The sequence below is a fragment of the Osmia bicornis genome, chromosome 10, assembly GCF_907164935.1.
Source record: "Osmia bicornis bicornis chromosome 10, iOsmBic2.1, whole genome shotgun sequence".
Lineage (NCBI taxonomy): Eukaryota > Metazoa > Arthropoda > Insecta > Hymenoptera > Megachilidae > Osmia > Osmia bicornis.
The window spans coordinates 575484-585203 of record NC_060225.1 but is presented as its reverse complement, the minus strand read 5'-3'; the positions used below and the strand labels follow the sequence as shown (position 1 = coordinate 585203).

General features: G+C 39.7%; 1 long non-coding RNA gene across 2 annotated transcripts; it reads right to left on the bottom strand.

Moving 5' to 3' along the window:
* Nucleotides 1–8290: 8290 nt before the first annotated feature.
* Nucleotides 8291–9436, bottom strand: LOC123988253. Of its 2 annotated transcripts, XR_006829802.1 has the most exons (4): nucleotides 9344–9436; nucleotides 8758–8904; nucleotides 8481–8645; nucleotides 8291–8381 (listed from the first exon to the last, which is right to left on the bottom strand). It is a non-coding gene; the product is annotated as an uncharacterized LOC123988253 (long non-coding RNA). The 2 variants fall into 2 exon arrangements; XR_006829803.1 differs by lacking the exon at nucleotides 8291–8381 and having other exon boundaries at nucleotides 8388–8645.
* Nucleotides 9437–9720: the final 284 nt, after the last annotated feature.

The following is a 9720-nucleotide window of genomic DNA, read 5'->3' as shown; positions in this document are numbered from 1 at the left end:
ATCGCGCTTTTACTGTGACATGTATGAAGCTAACGCTTCGGTTTTCCTATGATTCCACGTTGGCAGTCCTCCTGAGTAGGCGCTATCTCGTAACCTCTAGCTGAACTAAATTTGTCATGTGACTTGCTCTGTATTATCCAGATAATGGCGGAACTCGTCTGTGGGAATGTTTTTACGGGAATACACTTTTCGTCCTTATATGAGAAGATTTTGATCTAAATAAGGGTTCAAAAATACTTGGAATCTGCGGATGTATTTTGTCGATTCTTCCTCTACTTTGGACATTCATATTATTAAATATCGACACAATCTCGTTCAACCATGACCAGACCGCCCTGCATTGGACCTTCCGCTTTCGAATGAGCCCTCATCCAGCCCCAAATCTTCTCATATAAGGACGAAAAGTGTATTCCCGTAAACTCCTTTTTAGGCCCATTTTTGCCGGTAATGTCACCTCGCTGCATTACCCGTGTCTACCCTCTTAATTTGTATGTGGATTTTATGTTGTGGCTTGCGCGAAACATTCTTATATTTTTTAACAAAATAGTGTAAGAAATGAGATGTCCAATTTCTTGACAATCCGACTTACAAGGGGACCGCCAAGGTGAGGACAACTCGATTTTATCGACAGTAGGTAAAAGTTGTTGTATACATAGAGTGATATAAAACCCTCATTGGTTTTGAGAGAATGGGCCTTTGTTTTCGAGTTATTGCAGTTTAAACAATTCTGTGCATTTGGTCTTTCAGTTGTGAGAGGCGGTTTACAACAGCGGCGCTGTAGGTGAGTGAGTAAGGTAACGGACTGGAAGTCTGGAGGTTGCGCGTTCAAAACCTCTTTTTGGAGATTGAAATTTTTTTTTTTTTATGATTTTTTCGATGCAATTTGTTTTTGGTTTTATTCTCCATTAATTTAAAACAAATAAATATTAGTCAAAACATTTGTATATAAAAAAATAATGTATTTCTGATACAGCGTATTGCTCGCGTCTGCAAGCAATTTTGCATATATATACTGGAGAAATGTTTTTCTGTTCGGAATTGTTATACCGAAGGTATCGACGTCTGGAATTTAGGATTTTGTACTTGTGAAAAAGTTGTGTTATTACAATGTGCGTGGTGTGTGAATAAATTGTGCTTCCATTGTTTTTATGATATGTATCACCCTCAACATTGTGCGCAATTCCAGGCGTCGATACCTTCGGTATAACAGTTCCGAAAAGAAAAACATTTCTCCGATATATATATGCAAAATTGCTTGCAGACGCGATCAATACGCTGTATCAGAAATACATTATTTTTTTATATACAAATGTTTTTACTAATATTTATTTGTTTTAAATTAATGTAGAATAAAACCAAAAACAAATTGCATCGAAAAAATCATAAAAAAAAAAATTTCAATCTCCAAAAAGAGGTTTTGAACGCGCAACCTCCAGACTTCCAGTCCGTTACCTTACTCACTCACCTACAGCGCCGCTGTTGTAAACCGCCTCTCACAACTGAAAGACCAAATGCACAGAATTGTTTAAACTGCAATAACTCGAAAACAAAGGCCCATTCTCTCAAAACCAATGAGGGTTTTATAACACTCTAAGTATACTACAACTTTTACCTACTGTCGATAAAATCGAGTTGTCCTCACCTTGGCGGTCCCCTTGTTAGCACGGTGTGTAGCAATGCCTGTTTCATAAAACAACTAAGGTTAGTAAATTATGTATTTATATATATCGTTTGACAGGTATAGGTTAGAGTAGAGGAATATTTACAAGGTCGTGAATAAGATACCTGAGGATCCACGTATTGCATAAAATAGGGCAAAAGATACAATAATATTGAATAGTTATTCAAATGTACTAGTTTGTTTTGTTTCATTAATAGTGTATAAGTATTTGATAATGCGACATGACATGGTGCGTAGCATTCTCATTGCAAAGTAATATGTATCTATTTACCGCAGTAAGAGGAGCATATAATAGAGGCTTATAAGTAAATAATTAAATTGCAGCCAAAATCAAAAGTTAGATCTATTTAACATTATTTGGTAAGTAGCTTTGTGCATTAGAGTTATAGTACTATCGCTGGGAATTCTATTCACATCTACCATTTCCACAGCCTGTAATTGATTTGAGCGGCTCTCATCACCTTAATTGGATGAAACGGAAGAACAATACGCTTGTTTCATAAAATAACTAAGGTCAAATAGTTATGTGTAACGTTTGACAGGTATCGGTTATAGTGAAAAATATGTGGAAATTGAACTGTCTAATCTGAGTAGTTTATTTTGTATACCTTTACGGTAGTACCATCCTTTCTACATATCAGAAGTGGGATAAATACACACGCGTAATTTTACACCTTCACGAGTCAGTGCATTGTGTTGGCTGGAATACGTTGGAGTTGATGAAAGTGTGTGTGGGTAACAATGGAGCGTGGTACTTCATCCAAGCATCGACCACGGGCTAGTTCATCGCGATCCCGGCGATCTCGATCTAGTCGATCTCGATCTAGTCGATCACGATCTGGACGATCTCGAGATGGTCAATCAAGAACGCGAAGAGGCCACGAGTCTAGGAGGGAACAATCCAGCAGTCGGACTCGCTATAGTTCAAGTTCTTCTTCGGTGGATCAGCGTACTACGGACACTGATATCGCTCGATTGGCGGAAGTGCTGAGCGGAATCGTCAATTCCAGTACACGGAAGACCAGTCACCATTTTTTGAATGAGAAATTCCTGCCAGAATTTGATCCAGCAACGAAAAACCTGTTTGCTTCGGAATGGATCGAGAAAATTAATGATTGTGGTGTGGTGTACGAATGGGATGACAAGGTAAAGTTATACTTATCAGGTTGTAAATTAAGGGGTAATGCGAAATTATGATATGACGGGCTGACGTATTCCTTTTTGAATTGGGACGTATTTTCTCATGCGCTAATTACGCAATTCCCTGAGGAAGGGAGTTTTGGGAGGCTATTTAACGATGCAGCTGCTTATAAGAGTAAACCCGGTCAGAATCTCCAGGAATATTGCTTCACTAAGGTGGGAAAAATTAACAAATTAAAGTTAGATATTCTGGCAAATCAAATAGTTGATCTTATTGCGCATGATATTCATAACGAGGCCATTCGGATGGCAATATTAACGGCTAAATTGAGTACGGTCGCGGAACTGAACCAGATGTTGAGTATTTTTCCAACATCTGGCAAAAGTAAAGATATTAAGGAAGGAAGAGAACCGAAGGACCTGAATGGGCCAAAAGATTCTAAACAGGCAACCTTTAAACAACCAACCGCCCGGGAACCCATGGGTCGGGATGTCAAATTGCTTAAGCTGTGCCACGTGTGTAAAAAGCCGGGTCATTTTAAACGCGATTGTCCCGAAGAAGTAGAAAAAAGGGGTAAAGGCGCTGACGTTGATAGAAGTGCTAAAGCTATCGTGAAATGTACCATACATATTGTAATAAAATGGGTCATGTAGAGGAAAAATGTTTTAAAAAACGCGATGATCAAGCGGGATTTAAGAAAAAGTAGCTAGAAGTTATGCCTCGAGTGTTGTCAGTTAATCAAGTTCAAGTGTCAAAGATTACAAAGCCGCACCGCGTATGCCTTATTAATGGAATAGAGAAAGAGTGCATGTTTGACATCGGAAGCGAGTGTTCGCTGATTCAGGAGAAAATCGTGCGTAAGATGCAACTTGAGCCGGAAAGAACCGATAACGCTATGGTGGCGTTTAATAATACTATAGGTTAACCGATAGCACAATCAAAGATAAGGGTAGAAATAGACGGAATTGAATTTGATACTATTATTTATACTTTACCGAATGAGCAGCTTGGAAAGGAAATATTGCTAGGGCGTGAAATGCTCGCTTTACCGAGCGTAGTAGCCGTATCTGATGCGTCGGGAATTAAATTTGTAAACAAATTCGTGATTAGGGGCAAGCAACTCGAAGTGAATTTTATTACGCGAGAGTTGAAACGTATTAAAGATGATGAAGTCATGTGCGGGGAAATTTCACGCGAAGAGAAGGATCGTTTACTGAGGTTGTTGAATGACTACACTGTCCAACAAATTTTAACTTTTTTTTTGTGTTCCGATCTCCACTAGATGATTCTTATAGTGCGTTGCACGTTGATTACAAATCTGCAAACCGTTTTGCTCCTATACGTACAGTTTTTGAGAAATTTGATTTTGAAAAAAAAAACATATTTTTCAGATTTAAACAAATTCTCTGACGTAATTATAAAAGATATTGAAATTCTATTTACACTGAAAGATTCTGTAGACTTTCCTGAATATAACGATACCTATCTTTAATACATTATAAATGTTTAAGTATGTTTAAACGATCATTGAACGCGGAGGGACCCCGATTTGGCACCAATTTTTTAGGATATTTTTCAATTTATCTGAAAAAGTAGAGGTCCAGCGTAAAATCGAATTATACCTATATATATCGAATTATATATTTTGACGTAGTCAAAATGTGTCATGACGATCAAGGTCATTTTGCATTAGATAAAACATTAGAGAAACTTAAAGAAAGTTATTGGTTTAAAGGAATGCGGAAGTTCATTGCCAAATACGTGAATGCTTGCTAAATTGTTTGTATTATAAATCATCATCTGGTAAGAAACCGGGGTTTTTACACCCGATTGAGAAAGTTGCCATCCCATTCCACACGCTACGTTTAGACCACATTGGACCATTTAAACGCAGCGTCTGGAAAAACACCCAGATCTTAACAATCATGGAATGGTTTCACCAAATTTTGTATTCTCGAACCAGTGAGAAATACGAAGACGAAATATGTTGTTAAAGCATTATTGACGGTATTTGCCGTATTCGGTGTACCCGCTCGAATAATTTCAGATCGTGGATCAGCGTTCACGTCACATACGTTTAAAAATTTCTGCATGGAATATGGTATTAAACATGTACTAAATGCAGTGGCTACGCCGAGGGCGAACGGTCAATGCGAAAGGGTCAACCGTACCGTACTTGACGCATTGGCAGCCACCTGTGCTGGAGGATACCTGGGACAAAAATGTAAAGAGGGTTCAAAGTGCTATAAACAGCACTACGAATCGAAGCACGCAAAATACCCCAGCAAAATTATTATATGGATTTAAACCACGTAGTATGGCCGATGCGGTACTAGTGTCGGCGATCCAAGAGACTTTGGATCAAGTTGATCTAAAAGAAATTCGAGGGTTGGCCAAAAATAATATCGACGAGGAGCAAAAGAGACAAAAGAAATATTTCGATGCTAAGAAGTTCAAGCCTCCTAAATATCAGGTAGGCGGTGTTGTGATGGTGAAGTCCAAAGCAGCGCCTGCAACAGGAGACAGTCGGAAATTGAATGCTAAAGCCAAGGTCCGTTCAAGGTCAGAACGACGTTGCCGAACGATTGTTACGAGGTTGAGGATCTTCGTGACATGAAGAAGACCCCGGGACAGAGAACGGTGGTGGCTGTAGACCAGTTAACTTCGTGGGTCATTTTTGATGCTACGGCGTGAAACTGGTAAGGCTGTATAATGTTATTTATTACTTAGAGCTTATAAAGCTTGGGCCGCGAGTCGGAAACTCTGGCGTGTTTCTTCTGGTCAGGGTACACGTGGGCTTTGTTTCTCGGCGGAGGCTCAGACCAACGGGGGTGGTCGGTAGCATGGAGTAATATTTGACGAAAGATAGTAGTCAAGTAATACAGAATAGCATCTGGTGAATGATAGTAATCAGATAGGATAAATTTGATGAATGATAGTAATCAAGTAAATATTGGTTGGTGCTACTGATACACATAAACCGGAACGCATAATATCCTCTCTGTGTTTTCTTGTTTATTTTGTTTTATTTTGTTGTTTTGTTTTAACACTTACCGTGACAATAGTGGTAGAACAGTGGGGTTTTCAGGTTAGAACTGATCACTCTGATAGGGAAACAATCGTTGGTTCACGACTATTGTCAATTTAACAAATTAAACACTTAGTAATTAAACAATGTTTATAACTCGTTTTAGATTTTAGGCGTCGAGGACGACGCAAGTATCAGGAAAGGCCGAATGTGAGGAATGTTTATGGACGATTCTCAAAAGACCGTTTTTCGCAGCCTAACGAGAGCGGCAACGGCGGCCCTCGGAGAGTGCGAGGACAGGCCCGCCATAAATTACCTCGAGGGCCTGATAGGGGTTTTCTAAATTTTCCAGGGAGAGGCAACTTGGCAGCAGGGAAAAGGGCAGTCTTGCTGCAACGTTCGAGCAGAGAACAGTTAGGACAGCTATAGCGATATTCAAATATATATATTAAAAAGTCTAATCTGAGTAGTTTATTTTGTATACCCTTACGGTGGTACCATCCTTTCTACATAATTATTGAGATTAGGTTACACCTCACCGATTTTGATGAAATTTAAATATATTGTAAAACTCAACATTTTGAACAACTTTTTCTTATACATATAACTGCCGCTCAGCCTTAGTTCTCGAGATATTTTCGAAAAATTGTCGAAACTAACACATTGAATTCTGACCATCCGTGTGCGTCCGTGACAACGTACGCATTAGTATGAGTACGCCGCTTTTCTACTGTTTCTGCAGACAACAGCACCGCGACCGATGACCAATATATACCTTGTGTAGTTCTGCATTCATGATTTCAATGTATCATAGCTATGATGGCAGCTGGGAATTTAATATAGCCTAACCTAACCCAATCTACTCTACCTAATCAGTGAATTAAGTTAGATTAGGGTAAAGTGATATTCTGGTCGCCTAACGGTAACCAGACACACATACTAAGATTCAAAATCATGAAAATTAGTTAAATTTAATTTTTAAGCCCATCCTTAATTTATGTATATATATACTGTTGCGAACCTCGCTTGTATGTATGTGTGTGATATCATGTGAATTTAGCCGCAAGCTTGTAATCACTAGCGCTGAATGAAATGTAATATGGCGACGATGCCATAAGAGTATGACTGCAGCATGTCTGCATTATGTTATATCAATGCTCATAAATTAGGAGCCAAAATTCAAAGGAATATACAAACAAGAGATAAGATACTGTAAAACTTTCAACACGGGTGATCGTGCTGGGAGAGAGTTGGAAATCCGGAGAAATAGGACTGTCACACTTGAAATTTCTAAAGAGCTAATTTATTGCGGGCCGTATCTAATTCGTTACTCGTAACGAAAATCATGTTGGTTCTTGAAACTGTCGAAGACTCTTCGACATCCTGTTTATCTACAGAGGGTCGTAAATTCTCTTAAGGGTTGCCTTGGCTCGCTAGCGCGAGACCTTTTGTTATTCTCCGCTTTCTCTGGATCCCACGCTTTCTCTTAGCACGTGTGCACAGAATCGTTCTCGAGTCTTGGCGGAGCACCACCATCTTCCGCTCGCCCAAGGGTGGACCGAAGCCAGGAAGAGGGACCGCCTCCGGACAAGGATGGGCCCCTCCACCATTGGACCAGAGATGATTCTGAGGGAGGATTCAGGATCCAGCGAGGAGGAGATAGCAGCCAACTTCGATCGAGGATCTTCACCGCCAAGCTCAGAACGATTCAAAGCTTCAACCCGTCTAGATACACTTCGTGTGAATAAAGAAATACAAACTATTATTCTTCCTTAAAAATAAAGTGTACTTTATTAAAACTTGCGCCGCGAGCAGAGTGCTTTAGCGCTCCACGGGCACCTTACCCACGTAGCATACATCCAAAAATCCCTAGATACCTGAAATCCACGCGCAACAAATTGGTGACAGCGGTGGGATGATTCAAAAAGGGATAAACTTTTAAAGGTGATAAATTTAAAACGGCATAATTTAAAAAAAGTGTATTCAGTGTAATAACTGTAAATAACGCAAAACAGAACAAAGTGATTGTGTTAGACTTGTGTACGCTTTAATAACTTTGCCGGCTCGCGGGTGTGTGTTAAATAAATAACTGAACGTTTTACGGACTGCTTCATTGAGCTTTTATAATATAAGCGAACATTGTTAACATTAGTGCAACTTCTCCCTCTTGAGTTTTGGCACGGTTTCCTCAAGAGCGTAGGGTGAATACCGGAGACAGGTGATTTCGGCTGCCGTGCAAGCCATCCACCGGAATCACATGCACCTTGTTCACATCATCATTGGACCTCTCCTCGACTTGGAAACAGAGGTAGATTAAAATAATCCGGAGACCTGAGGGATCTTCTCACGAAGCCGAGGACAGTCAGAAGCAGCGGACCACGGATGAATTGGATGAGAGCGTCTATTCCGGAGCAGATCATCATCAAATCACAGAACCAGAGGATCTCCCCGTGATTCAAGGCCAACCGAGATAACGGATTACCGACGGAAGAAATTTGGTGTTTGAAAATAGAAAACTCGTTAAGTGAAACCTAAACGTGATTTATTGCGAAGCGTTAGCCGATCGCCTTACCAAACTGTAAGTCTATCTTATAAGTAATTGGACTATAGAGTATTATTTTTATAATTACCGTTAGAAATAATTTGACAAAATGCCGCCGTATAAGTTAAAGTACATGCGCGCCAAAAGGAGTCGCAAAATCGGCCTGCGGGAAAATACATTTCTGGTAGAGGAATTAAACATAAATTCATCAAATGCAGAATCTTCTTCATCTCCCGGGGCATCAACTACCGATCTGCAATCGAAAGAATTAGGATTAGTTCCAATTCGACAACTACCCCAGGGGATTGATACAGTTATGACGGATAGTACTTCTATCCCCTTTAATAGCACAATAACTGATGTACCTTTGTCCTCAACTGTGGTTGCTGCTGCTGTTTCTAAAAATACTCCAATCTCTATAGAGTCATCTAGTACGCTTCCAGAGTCATATCTTCGTCTCTCTTTAGTGAAGAATTTGATACCTCAGTTTGATGGAAAATCTTGTTCTCTGACTGAATTTATTAAGGAGTGTCAATTAATTAATTCCAAAGTAAAGCCTGAGGATAGAGCTGGTCTTCTGTTTTTAATTCGTGGTAAAATCGGGGGGCATGCAAAATTAGTACTTCCAATCGCCGGGAACCAAGTACATTAGATGAATTAATTGGATTACTTAAAAGGGCATACGTGCGTTCGTTTAATATGCATAGTATTAACGAGGAATTTATGGGATTGAAACAGGGAACTAACGATTCGGTAGAGGTTTTCGTATCGCGAGTAAGCAAAATATTAAATACCGAAATAGAAGTAGCCAAGGACACATACAATTCTGAACAATTAAGTGGAGTCGTTGATTTATTGAACAATACAGCTATAGCTACATTCATTAACGGTCTTCGGAACGGAATGTTAAGAATAATGCTTAAAGACAAAAATAGTAAAGAAGTACCGGACCTTGAAGCTGTTATTGACATTGCGCGCAGATTAGAATCGGTAACGGTCGAAGGATCAAGATTGTCTCCATCTTCACAGCCTCTTATCGGGAACGCGAATGTCCGTAAAATAGATTTTGATGACCGCCGATGTTTTCGGTGTAATAAAGTGGGACACCTGCAAAGTCATTGTCCTCAAATTCAGGAAACGCGACGAAATCCTTTAAGACAAGAACAAATTAGATGTCGATATTGCAAAAAAAACCGGTCATGTGTAAGCGCGTTGTTTTAGTAAACAAGGTCAGAACTCACCTCAGCCTCAAGGTGTTTCTTCTCATAAAATCAGGGATCAGGGACATTTAAACTCAAAGGGCGTTCCACGTCGGGGAGTTGCGCGGA